Raw genomic sequence first — 14469 nt, 5'->3', positions numbered from 1 at the left:
TGCATGCATTTCCTTTATATTAGTAGTATTTTAGGTGAACTTGTACTGGTTTTTTTTTTTTTAGAAGCAGTACTGGTTTTTCTTTGAGAGAGTGAGAAATACATTCCGACTGAATTTTGATTTCGGCCGGTAATGACCGAAACTGTAACGTGAGAGCGAGAGGACAGACCACCATAGCAAAACCGGTTCAACCTCCGGTTTTTTCGGTTTTCAGGTTGAACCGGCCGGTTGTTACTGTTTATCGGGTTTTAAGCTATTTTCGGTTTTTTATCATAACCGGACTGGATTTAATGCCGGTTCTCGATTGAACCAGTCGGACCGGCCGGTCCGGTCCGGTTTTTAAAACCATGGAAATGGAATGTGGGGGTGAAATCCCGCTATATGGTAAGGGAATATTAGAAAATTCAATATATCGAGTTAGGGTTTCTTAGGATTTGTATAAATTTGTTGTGAACTCTAATTTTTATATAATAAAATTCTCAATTGTTTGCTTCCATAAATATAATTATATTGTCGAACTACATAAATTTCTCGATAGTTTCCCTCTTTTCTTTGTCACTAATATTGTTAAAATCTGAAATCTTCAGCCGAAAATGATTACTTGTTTGAGTTCTTTCAGCAAATTGTGTCTGGTACGTAATTGTGCCTAATATAGCCTCATTGGACATCATGGTTGACACTTGACATTTCACACTATGAGTTTCTAACCAATGACATGCTTGAGTCTCCTTTTATTGCATAGCTGTTTATAATAGTACTGGTTCTATTCAAACAATTGATGTGAGGTGCAACAGTTTGAATTTGTATTTGATCAATATAAAAAATTTCAAGAGAAGAAATTGTTTAAGAAAATGATTATTTTTTCATCTTCTTGTATCGATTAGATGAAGATGACAAATACAAGAGAGAAATTTTACTTTCACTTTAAGACATTTTTGTTAAACAGAACAATATACTCATGGAGCAGAGTAGCTCGGATGGTCTAGACCAAGTTGGGAAAGTAGAGAAGATTTCTGGATATAGAAATAAATATTGGCCAAAGCCTTCAAAAAACTTAAAAGGAAAAAACGAAAATATTTAAAGTAGTTGTGGCTTGTGAATATAGTTTGACTTGTTAAGGCGAAAGTGCCCGTCTTTCCATCCCTCATTTGGTAACTTCTAGGTAAAAATCCTTACCATTGATCTTTTTAAAGGCCAGCATAACGCCACATCGATATAATCCTTGGGAAAGCACTCCTAACGTTAGGAATAAAAATCCTCTATCACTTATCAATCACAATTTGTTATATATTATAAGGCTAATTACAACTTATCCACATGTGGTTTGACATTTTACTTACCTAAACTATGTTCTGTTAGATTTCCATAACCCACCTCTCCATTTTTAGTTAAAAAACACATTTTAATACAAAAACATAACATAGAACAAATAAAAAATTTAGGGTTTAAAGAAAAATTTTCACACTACATCATCTTACCCAAATAGCATATGGGTTGGATCTTGTCTACACTTTTTGGCTCAAATATTGATTGATTTCTTCATCGATGCCTATGAAGGGGATGTGAGGAATGTAGAGGTAAGATGTTGAAACCCCTTACTGTACAACATTCTCAAATTTCCAAATCCTAAGATGAGAAGATTGGAAAGAGCTGTGGGCATTAAAATTAAATACTCCTCCGGCAAGGACTCCACACCCTTGCAATCAAGATCACTATTTCCGAATCCTAATCCTAATCAAGATCAGCCAAAAGTGTAGAAAATATATTGACTTCTTCATTTTTATCATCTTACCTAGATATCATCCAGTACCTAGTGCCTTGTCATGTTTTATTGAAGTTCAAGCTCTCTCTCTCTCTCTCTCAAAACCCCAGCCAAGATTCATGCTATGTTTTCAATTTTATTTATATTTTTTGGTTTCTCTTTAGGCTAACACCGGAAGTTTGCTTCATTTTGATGGGTTTGTCACAAAAGGCTTAGTGTTTTCAATTAGAAAATTTTTTTTGAGAGAAGTTCTGATATTTAATTTGTATATGTTTGAATTTTATTTTTTTATGCGATGTTCATCCATCTTTTGCAAAATTTTAAACCCTAGTTTTTTTTTTAAAAAATCCTTTTTATGTTATATTTTTGTATCTAAATGTGTTTTTTTAACATAAAACGAAGAGGCTAGTTACAGAAGCCTAACAGAGCATAGCTCAGATGGATAAAGTGTCAAATTTCAAACCATGGGTAGACAACCTAAATTCAGGGCAAACCAAGGTGGGTAAGTTGTAATTTGCCTCTATGTATATATATATATGTGTGTGTGTGTGTGCGCGCGTGTGCGTGTGTGTATATATCAAAACACATGATATACTACAATTGATATAATATAACCATGTATGTGCTCGAAGGGAGAAAATTTTGTATGAGCCAGACATATACACCCTTTATGAGAGTGACATATGGGCCCTTAATCGAATGTTATTTACTAGTCGAATCATAAATTTATTATTTATGCATAATTTTATACTATAAAATTTTAAATTTAAACATTTAATTGATAACATAGTTATTGATCTTCTAGAAATTTTGCAAGTATAGGGAATATAAGAAGAAAATATAATCCAATGGTTATTTTGTCAAAATTTACATCAAATTAAAAGATATTGAACAGAGTTGTAGCCATTGGATACAACTAAGTTTGTGACTAAACTTTGTCTTATAGAAAATAAGGAGATAGTCACGAAACTAAGAAACCCACAACTTTTTTTCTCTTACGTGGCTGAAATTCTCTTGTTATTTTTTCTAAGACAAAGTTTGGCTACAAATTTGGTTGTAGACTTGTAACTAATGACTACAACTTCACACAATATTTTTAGAATAGCTACATATTTTGGAAATTTAAATGTTAGATTGAAGGTTTTTTATATTCTTAATACGTATGTTAAATTTTGTGTTAATCAGATGATATTTACTATTTAATTCATAAACCTACTTTTTATGCATAGTTTTAAAGTACAAAAATTTGAAATTTAAACATTTGATTGGTGACATAACAAATGATCTTTGATTTTTTGAAAATTTTGCAATCATGGATGATATAAGAAGAAAATATAATCGAATGATGAATTTCTCAAAATTCACATCCAAGAAAAAGATATTGAGTGGAAGTGTAGCCATTAGTTACAACTCAAGCTTAAAGCTAAACTTTGTCATTTCCCATTGAGAGTTGCGACTGCTAAAAGTAACACACACAGGGCCACATTAATAACACGACTATGTATATTGTGTTATATATTTCTTGTCGTTTTGGGAACAACTTATCTAACTTTTTTGTTGAAAGTGTGCTTAAATATACTTGTACCTTGGAAATCGAATGATGAATTTCTCAAAATTCACATCCAAGAAAAAGATATTGAGTGGAAGTGTAGCCATTAGTTACAACTCAAGCTTAAAGCTAAACTTTGTCATTTCCCCTTGAGAGTTGCGACTGCTAAAAGTAACACACACAGGGCCACATTAATAACACGACTATGTATATTGTGTTATATATTTCTTGTCGTTTTGGGAACAACTTATCTAACTTTTTTGTTGAAAGTGTGCTTAAATATGCTTGTACCTTGGAAAAAGTGAAAAAACGTGAAGTTTTAAAAACTATAGCATTTAACATCTCAAAACACTACTCTCTCTCTCTCTCTCTCTCTCTCTCTCTCTCTCTCTTCTCTCTCTCTATATATATATATATATATTAACACTCCACTTTATATTATTCCCAACATCAAACATCTTATATTTTTTAACACTTCATTAAAATATTATTTCTTTATTATTTTTTAATTTTTTTTCTTATTGTCAATGCATCTTTTTCTCTTTCTTTCTTCCTCTGTCTTTCTCTATGTACATCTTTTCTCCCAAACAAAAAACACCCAACCCACCGCTCACGGCCACCGCTAGCCACCACCATTATCAGAAAACCCAAGCCACCACCCACCATCAGAAAACCCAAGCCATTGCAAAACCGTAACCTGGCATTGCAAAATCGAAACTCACTGCCACTGCCCACACCCACTGCCACTGCCACCAGCCACTAGCCACCACAACCCACACCCACACCCACTGCCACAGTCACCACCGCCCACAACCTCAAACCCGAACCACCAAAACCACAAACAAGTCACAAACCCAAAATCAAACCACAAACAAATCACAGCCAAATCACAAAACTCTAACCAACAACCGCTGAACCACCAAGAACAAATTTCACAAACCCAAACCCATGAAGTACAAAAAAATTTCACAAACTCAGACCCGCGAAGCAAAAATTTCACAAAATTAGACCAACGAAGAACAGAATCGCTTGGTCGACAACAGGCGGTGAAACCGAGTGGTGGCATCGGGATTTGGCGTCTCTGCAAGGTTTTGATTCGAAGTCTAGGTGTTTTGGGTGGATCGAAGCTTCGAGAAGATTAAGAGAGAGAGAGAGAGAGAGAGAGAGAGGGGCACAGGTTGAGGGGAATAGGTGTGGGAGAGGGGAAGAGAGTTGGCGGCGTGGGTTGAGGCATAAGTTAAGTGAGAACCAGAAAAGAAAAGGAGAGGAGGCATACTGGCATGGCTTGAGGTGTAGGTTGAGGGAGAAGCAGAAAAGAAAAGGGAAGGAGGCAGCGTCACGTGTGAGAAAGAGAGAAACAAGGAGAGGCCACGTGTGTGTGAAGATTAAAAAATAATATTTAGTTTTGGCACTCAGTTGGGTGTTAAAATTTTTAGCATTTGACATGTTTGATGTAGTTTTTTTTTTTTTTTTTAATTAATTTTTTTTTTTATGTATTGCTGTATTAATAGATTATAGCATTCTTGATGAGAATGCTATAAGATATAAAAATTAAAAGCAAAAAGTAAACTTTGTCATTTCCTCCTGTGAGTTGACTGCTATAAGTAATACACATAGTGGCACATTAATAACACAACTATGTATAATGTATATTGTGTTATATATTTACTGTCATTTTGGAAACAACTTATCTAACTTTTTACAAAATTTTTTTTTGCTGAAAGTGTACTTAAGTATACTTGTATCTTGAAAAAAGAAAAGAGAAAAATAGAAATATTTAAAAAAAGTGGGAAAACGTGGGGTTTAAAAAAAAAAAACTATACTAAAAGATTAAAGTTAAAAGCTAAAAATTAAAGTTGATGTCAAACAGACTCTTAGTGTCCATTTGGCAATAGCTTATCTAGTTTTTTGCTTAAAGTATGCTAAAATATAGTTGTAACTTAAAAAAATTTAAAATGAAAGAAAATGTAGAAAAATATGAAGTTTTAGAAAGTTGTACATAAAAGCTTAAAAAAAAAAAAAATGTAAAAAGAGACTCAAGCCACATGGCCCAAATCAACATCAAATCCTATAAGAATGTTGAAACTTGAAACCCCTCCTTGAACTCCTTACAGAAAACACGCTGTCTATCAAACTTGACTCAAACTCACATAACTTAAAAAGTCAAAATTATTTCATCTACTAACTGCCTTCATTCTTTTTCTATAATTATAGATTTACTACTAATAGTATTGTGTGCAATCCACCAAACATCTTATAGTTCAATTGACAGTCGTCTTATGGTTCAATTGACAGTTGTAGTATTTTCAATTGAAATGCTGACTATCAAACTTGACTCAAACTCAAAAAACTTAACGCCTTTCCTCCGCCTACTTGGTGAAGTAATCAACAACTACTAAAACAAACTTTGATTGCCCGTTCCTGGGGAAATGGCCCGAGAATATCCAACCCCCTCATTGTGCAAAGGGCCAAAGGCTACTGATGATTTAGATGTCCTCTGGCTGGTGGATCAAGGGGCATGCTTTTGGCACCGTTCACACTTACGCACATACTTGGCAGGTCCTTCTCATCTGTGGCCACCAGAACCCCTGAGTTATTGTTCGGTGAGCCAATGAACGCCCCCCCATATGACTGCCGCACACCCCGTCATGTAGCTTGGCGAGAGTTCATTTACTTTCTCGAGGTGTAAACATAAAAGGTAGGCCCCCAAAGGACCACGTACAGCTTTCGATTTTTCGACAACAATACCGAGGGACTGTTTGACGAACCCTATTAGCCTCCTTTTCATCTTTGGGACCCAATCCTCGGCTAAGAAATCAACGATCGGGTCCATCTAAATGGCCCGTGTTGAAACCACTATAACACCAACTCCGGCGACACCAACATTAATCACCGTATTAACCTAAGCACGTCCTCCGTCATCGCCAACTCCAACGCAGCTAGTGAGTCAACATGTCTGTTCGCCTCCGAACCACTTGGTCAACTTTGCCAAACAAAACTTACTTAAAACTTCTTTGCCACTGTAAGTACTCTTTCATTCGAGAATCCCGACTTTAAAATTACCTTGCACTTGGCTAACCACCAGTTGTGAATCTGAATAAATCTCTAATCCCGAGCACCCAAGTCCAAAATGGTCCTCAATCTAGCAAGCAGGGCTTCGTACTTGCCTCTTTTGGAGGCCCTAAATCCCAACTTAAAAGAATGCTCCAGCCGTATTCCTTTGGAGTGATAATGACAATCCCAACACTAGCCCCCACAGTACTTGACGCATCGTCCACAAACACCTTCCATGGGCGATACTCCACATGACAAACCATCCTCCCTCAATTCTTAGGGGAAAACTCCGTAACAAAATTGGTAAGAACTTGGCCTTTCACCGAACTTCTTGACTTGTATATTATATCAAAGGACCTAGCGAGTCACCCACTTAGCTATTTGGCGTGTAAAGTCAGATCGCTTCAATAACGACTGTAAAGGGTATTCGTCAGGACATAGATAGTATGACTTGAAAATAGTGAGGTAACTTCCTCGTAGAATCACTAATGCCAACACCAACTTCTCCAGGGGTAAGTACCTTGTCTCGGCATCGACCATGGTCTTGCTAACGTAGTACATAGGTTGTTGCATCCCTGGTCCCTTAAAAGCACGTTACTCACAGCATGTCAGACATTAAGAGGTATATAAATAAGTCCTCCTCTGGGTTCTAAGGCTATTAACATGGGTGCCGCATCAAATATTTCTTAAGTCTTGGAAAGCCCTTTCACACTCCTCTTTCCATTGAAATCCCCTCAATTTCTTCAAAAGTTGGTAAAATGGATGGCAGCGGTCGGCAAACTTAGAAATGAACTGTTAAGGGCAGCTAACATTCCAGTCGAGGTCTGTACCTCCTTTGGATTGCTTGGCGTTTAAGACGCTGCATACATCAATTTGATCGGGGTTGATCTCTATCCTACGGGTAGTGATCAGATAACCTAAGAACTTGCCAGCTCCCACCCCAAAGGCACACTTGTTCGCGTTTAGGTGAAGTTTATGTTGCCGAAGCACTTCAAATACCCCCGAAGATCTTCTATATTCGTGCCTCCTGTTTACTTTTCACCACCATGTCGTCGATGTACACTCAACTGTACGCCCAATCTAGTCCCAAATATTCTAGTCATCATTCATTGATATGTTGCCCCAGCATTCTTCAACCCAAAGGGTATCACGGTGTAATGGTAGTTTGCGTCTGGGGAGATGAATGCCATCTTTTCCTACTCCTCGGCAGCTAAAGCGATCTGATAATAACCTTGAAAGGCATCGAGAAAACTCATCCTCGGGGCCCATAGGTAGCATCTACTAATTGGTCTACCTTCAGCATAGGGAATGGGTCTTTTGGGCATGCTCGGTTCAAATCCATGAAATCTACACAGACTCTCCATTTTCCATTCTTCTTTCTAACACCACAGTATTTGCCAACCACTTTGAGAAGGAGATTTCCCTTATTGCCCCGGCCTCTTTTAACTTTCTAACCTCTCTGCCTTATTGCTTCGACATACTCCTTGCGACCTTCTCGGCTTCTGCTTCCTCGGAGGAATTGACGGGTCCATGTTAAGCTTGTGAACGATAAACTCGGGATCAACCTTGGGCACCTCATACGGGCTCCATGCAAACACATCTACATTCTGCATCAGAAATAACAATGTTTCTACTTTATTGCCATCCTTCATACTTGCCCCTATCTGAAAATACTGGTCAATGTTTGGTAGTATCTTCACTCTAATTAGTTTCTCGGCACAACTAGCCCTCATTCCTTCTTCGGGATCCTGTAATTTCTATAAAGGGGCTTCTCTCGGCGGTTTCCTTTTACCTAGCCTGCTTGTTCTTCCAATTAACCGCGGCCACTAGGCATTGCCTAGCCACTTGCTGGCTCCCCTTTACTACAACAATGCCTTGTTGGTAGGAAATTTAACCTTCATTTGCAAGGTAGAGGGAATAGCCCCCATCGCGTGAATCCACGGCCTGCCCAGAATCGCCGTGTATGGAGAAACGAATTGACCACTATGAATGCAACCATCACCTCCTTACCTTCCATATTTATGGGAAGGGAAATTTGACCCTCAGGAATCACCACCTGCCATCAAATCTGACCAAAGGTGTATCATACTTTGATAGGTTCTGGTTCTTTAACTTGAGCCCTTTGAATAGGTCCGGATACATACATCGGCCCCACTTCCCTGGTCTATCATCACCCTTTTTACTAAGAAACTACTTATCCGGGCCGTGACCACCAGCGTCACTCGTGTGGTTAAATTGTTCCTTCTAAATCGTCATTGCCAAAAGCGATGGGCTCTTGACCGATCTTCATCTTCTTCTCGGGTGATTGCTAGCCCGTGCAATTTCCCACGGGTGCTACGATCAGCACTCCTCTTCTTGCTATAACCGTACCTTCGAGGCAGCGTGGATGACTTCAATCACCCCTAATGGCAGCGGAGAGGATTTCCCCTTGTTGAACACCCTGCTCCGGTACCTTAGTTTTTGGAATCCACCAAAACTCTTTCAAATATCCTGCCTTCACTAGCTCCCTAATGATCTTTTAACACTGACTTGCTGGTGGTATGCCCCTTATCCTTGTGATATGTACAATACAAGTTTTGGTTCCTCCGAGACGGTCATCCCCCATCTTGTTCGCCATCTGAAATAGGCTCGTTCTTAATCCGGTCTATGTTCTTGTGCACTGGCTCTTTGAACGTCACATTCACCTCCTCCATTTGTACCTCTGACTCTTGTATTCTCAAATCATTCTAGGGCCTTGGCTGAAAACCGCCCTGCCGGGGATAATTCACTTGCGGGGCCTTACCCTTACTCTGTAGTGATCATCCTTTAAGCGTTTGTACCCCTCAATACGTCTCATGAGTTACCTCATATCTTCAGGAGGCTTCCTCGTCAACGACTCCCGTAGCTCGGAGTCATCGGCAGCCCCATCCTAAAAATGGACACCACAATCTTCTCGTTCCCCCTACTGATCTCATTATAAAGCTTCCAATACCGACTGGCATAACTGCGAAGGGTTTCCCTGATCCTTATCTTTATAAATAGTACTGCATCTACTAGTTGTGGCACCCTGCTACAAGTTACAAAATGGACACTGAATTCTTGGATTAACTTGGCAAAACTATGAATGAAACCCTTCCGCAACCCTTAAACCACCTCAAAGCGATGGGGCCGAGGCTTGAAGGAAATACCTTGCACATCAGCGCATCATTGTGAGTATGTAGAGACATCATCTGAATGTAATGGCGACGTGCTCTACGGGTCAGTTTTCCCATCTAGGAATTGAACGGTGTGCATGTAAATCTGCTTGGCATTGAGGCTTGTTCAATGTAGTTTGAGAACGGCGACCGAACAGCTCTGCATAAGGCCGGCTCATTGCATCCATGGTGGCATTATGAGGTCGTCATTCTTCCAGGGAATCCAAACCCCGGTCTACATATTCCGTGAACGTGATCGGTCCTAGCGTTGGCGGACCCCCATGAATGTGAACAGTCCTGCGTTGACGGACTTCCATGAATGTGAACGTTCTCAACTTGACGGGACCCAGATTGATTGGACCCCATGTCNTACAGAGACTTAGCGAAATTGCCTTGCCCTTTGAATTAACTTACTTTCTCTCTTTCTATTATCACTTCACTAGCCTGATACACTCTTGCTCTTACTCTCTACCCTTAGTTTCTTTGTGAACCTTTCAACCACCCTTTTCCTTCCTTAGTTTCCCATATTTATAGCCCAAAATTAGTGGAAGAATCATGATTACTCTTATGGTTAGTGGGAGAGAAGGTCCAAGGCCCAATGCTTAACAAGGTTAAAGTCTTATATAGGTGGCACCAATACATTGGATCTTACGAACATAAGAGCCTTAAGTGGAGTCGTGCCCTGTACAAATAGTATTTCTTACTTGTGGCCAGGCAAACTTCTATCAGGGTGGTGTTGGCCTTAATAGCACATCAAGATTTGGAATTGGACTAACTGGATATGAAGACGACATTCCTTCATGAGAATTTGGATGAGGAGATCTTTATGGAACAACTAGTAGGGTTCAAGCAACCTGCACAGAATCTTGTCTACAGATTAAAGAAGCCACTCTATAGGCTTAAGCAATCTTCTAGATAGTGGTACAAGAGATTTGATTCTTATGTGATTTAGATTGTTTATACCCATTGTGAGTATGATTGCTATGTATATGTTAGAATACTTAATGATGATTCTTATATTTTTCTGCTACTGTATGTCGATGATATATTAATTGTTGTTAAGAGCATTTGTGAGGTAATCCTTGTAAACTCCCCTTTTAGTTTTAAATTTTCCTCAATTTGAGTTGTTTTATCATGTTATTGCAGGTTTATTTATAGTTTTTGAGTTTTTTTTTTTCTCAATTTAGTCTTATAAATTATTATTATTTTTTGATTTAATTTTGGGTTTTTTTTTTTTGGAGAAGGAATACAGTCAACTTTATTAAGAAAAACCAACAATATCAACTAGTACAAAAGAAACAAAGGGTGGTGGAACATCCATACTGAAAAATTAGAAATACTAATGGAATGTCTTGCTAAATTATGCACTACCTTATTACTCTCTCTCTTTACATGAGAGCAAAGTAATTGATTAAACAAACTCGCATTACATTTGATATCCTCAAGTAATAAACCAAAAGATGACAGGTAAGGGCTATTATTTCTCAAAGCATTTGACAGCACCTGAGAATCTATTTCCAGTATTGCTCGACTAAAACCCAACTCAGCTGCAAACTCAAGGGCTGTTGAGGTTGCTAGTGCTTCAATCTCCAGGGGCGTGTACTGCTGTGGCATAAATTTAGACATTGAAGCCATGACTAAGCCATTGTTGTCTCGGATCATGACACCAATGCCCGATTTTTTTCTGCTCTTTGAAAGTAGCTCCTTTGCAATTTATCTTCACCACTTCTGGATTTGGAGGACACCACTTAGCTCGAAATGAAGTTAGGTTAGGTCGAGTGATGGAAGGGGCAAGTTGGGTCATTGCAAACTCAACCACACGCTCCTTTGCGATGAAATCTGATGGACACTTATGTTTGGTTGGCTCATACGCACTTGGTTCCTTTGAGTCCAAATTAACCACACTGAAGTTAAGAACGTCTCCAAATTGTGATCATTTGTAATGAGCCATGAAAGCAATTCCTTAAAATCCACAAAGGTGTGTCTTCTTTGGCAATGTCAAAATGGTTCTTCTTCCCACACCACGTCCAGTTTGTTGCAAGTCCAAAGAGCATGAATAGCTGATTTGGGTACCTGTTTGCAGCGGTCACATGTCGAGTTCTCGATGATAGTTCGCCTCACCAAATTATCCTTAGTTGGCAACAAGTTCCTGCATGCCCTCCACACCAAATTCTTGATTTTGTTCGGTACCTGAAGAGACCAAAGTGTCCGCCACAAAACCTTGTCATGTGCCATCTAATCTTCATCCCACTTGGTCTATACTTTAGCCTTCAAGAATCTATATCCAGACTTACTTGTGTAAAGTCCATTGCTAGTGAATGGCCAAAATAAGGTGTCTTCTGCCTCGCACCTTGAGAGTGGAATTGATTTGATCAACTTAGCGTCTTCAGGGGCAAACATTCCTTCTATCAAACCATGATCCCACTGCCTTGTGTCTTCCTTAATCAAGATCTCCACTTTTGCATCAGCCATTGATTCCACACTAGGTGATTGAACTTGTGGCATGTTATTTCTTGATAGCTAGTGGTCTTGTCGTATACTTACAGCCTTCTCATTCCCAATTCTCCATTGATAGCCCCTAAGTAATACCTCCATTCCCTGCAAGATGCTACTCCACGCATGAGAGCCGCTACTTGAGTGTTTAGCCTCCATAAAGGTGCAATTTGGAAAGAAGCGCGCCTTAAAAAACAATCAATTATTTAATCATTCTCAAATCACATTTAATTACGTTTGCAATGTCACGCCTTGGTTTATGTCCTTGATTAAGATAATATTTTTACAAAATGTGCGCTAAGACCCCTAAGTGATTAAACTCGCAAAATAACAAATTCAGCAACCAAAAAAAATAAAAACTCGCAAAAATAACAAGTGATAATTGGTTACAAAGTGAAAAAATCATGCCATACTTGTGTTCCTACCGTAGAAGACTAGTAGTCCTAGAAGCTCTAGAATCCTTATTAACTCCCCCACAAACTCCTCACTCCCAAAAGCCAAACCTTGGCACTTTTCTAAGGAATTTTCTTGAAGCTTTGGCACTTTTCTAGGGAATTTTCTTGAAGCTTAGGCACTTTTCTAGGGAATTTTCTTGAAGGTTTAACTGAAGCAAAACTTACTAGATATGGACTCTGTAGTTTCAATCTCTCAAAAACTCACTTTGGGATTGAATGGTGAGTGGACTAAAACAATGGGTATTCTATCATGGGGATGCAAAATAAGGCATAAGATCAAGAACAAAATCCATAGAGAGGAAAGGCTAGGAAGCTTAGCAAAATGCTCTCTTGGATTTTTGTGAAAAATCAATTGGTTGGGTTCTTTACTTGTTTGATCTTCACATTCGGCCAAGGGCTTAATCTAAGATATGCTCTCTTTGCTTTTCATTTACGGCTCAGGAGCAAAAGAACCAAACTCTTGTTTGCTGCACCAAAAAAATGCTAGAGCAAAGCTTGAAACACGAAATGCCTTTTTTGCAAAAAATGGCTCAACATCTCAAATACTGTTAGTATTATGGTTAAGTGATTAAACTCACAATTTCTTAATAATTTAATTTTTTGGGACAATTGTTAATTTAACATGGTATCACAACAAGAGATCTTGAATTCGATCCTTGACTTCGCTCTATTTCCCATTTACAATATTAAAAAAATCTCATTTAAAATATAAAAAAATTTCATGTGTTGGCCCTCACCTATTAAAAAGAAAATAATGTACAATCGGTAATTTATCATGGTATTAGAATAAGAGATCTTGAATTTGATTCCTATCTTCGCTCTATCTCCCATTTAAAATATTAAAAAATTTTACGTGTTGGTCCTCACCTATTAAAAAGAAAGAGAGTTTGATCTCACACATGAGCAGAAGTGTTAGAATTATGATTAAGTGATTAAATTTACCATTTTCTAATAGTTTAAGCTTTCTAGATAAACAGTAATTGAATAAATACACAAGCTAGTGTTCTCTATATGGCTTACCCCTGCTAGGTTTGGAGCACACTGTGCCATATATAATAACACACGTGTGTATATTATACTGTTATATACTCAGTCGGCAAAGGAGAATTCCTCTTCCAATTAGAAATTTGGAATTCGGTCAAGCTTGACCGATTTGGGCTTGGAAAATTCAAGCCACACGGTCCCATATCAACATCAAATCAGAACAATGTAGAAACCCTCTTCAATCCTCAAACACATTACATTACACAAGAACACGCTATCCATCAAACTTGACTCAAACTCAAACTCACAAAAAGTCAAAATTATTTCATCCATTGATGATTGAACAACCTTCCTTCTTTTTCTACGATCTATCATTATTATGGATTTTACCATAATAGTATTGATGGTGCAGTCACGCCTAACTCTAAAAATTCCCCACCTGAGAAAGTCTACTCACAAAACAAATTTGTCAAAACAAATTTGACATTTTGGCAGATTACTATGGTGCTGGTAGGTAAAAATGCTAATGTGGTAAATTATTAGCGATCAGAGACGGCTTAATATATTTGAGAACTTAAGGTGAAAACTGAAATTAAGGTCTTTTATATATTTAAATATAACTTTTAAAAAATAAAATATTATTTAAATTATATATCTTGTNGCCTTGGTTCTTGATTTTACGTCCAAATTTGCTGCTCCTATTCATGATCATGAACAGCCACGAACTGGATCCGGAAAGTGATGATTTTGTGAGGAGAATTTTTTTTAAAATTTTTTTTTTTTTTAATTTTAATGATTCACATCTCTTTGTGCTTACTTTTTTCCATGTATAGAATATAATGTTCTTTCATAATAATCATTCATGAGTCTCTCTTTTATTGGAATTCAGTCTATGTAGAGAAATTTTGTGTGTTTGATATTGCCATCTTTCTATTCCGTAAAATCTCATGTTACATATCTACAAATTTGCTAAAAACTAGAGACAGTTCCTTGTTGAAG

The sequence above is a fragment of the Quercus suber genome, unplaced genomic scaffold (genome assembly GCF_002906115.3).
Source record: "Quercus suber isolate HL8 unplaced genomic scaffold, Cork oak 2.0 scaffold_129, whole genome shotgun sequence".
In the NCBI taxonomy this organism is placed as follows: Eukaryota; Viridiplantae; Streptophyta; class Magnoliopsida; order Fagales; family Fagaceae; genus Quercus; species Quercus suber.
This window is presented reverse-complemented; position numbering follows the sequence as displayed.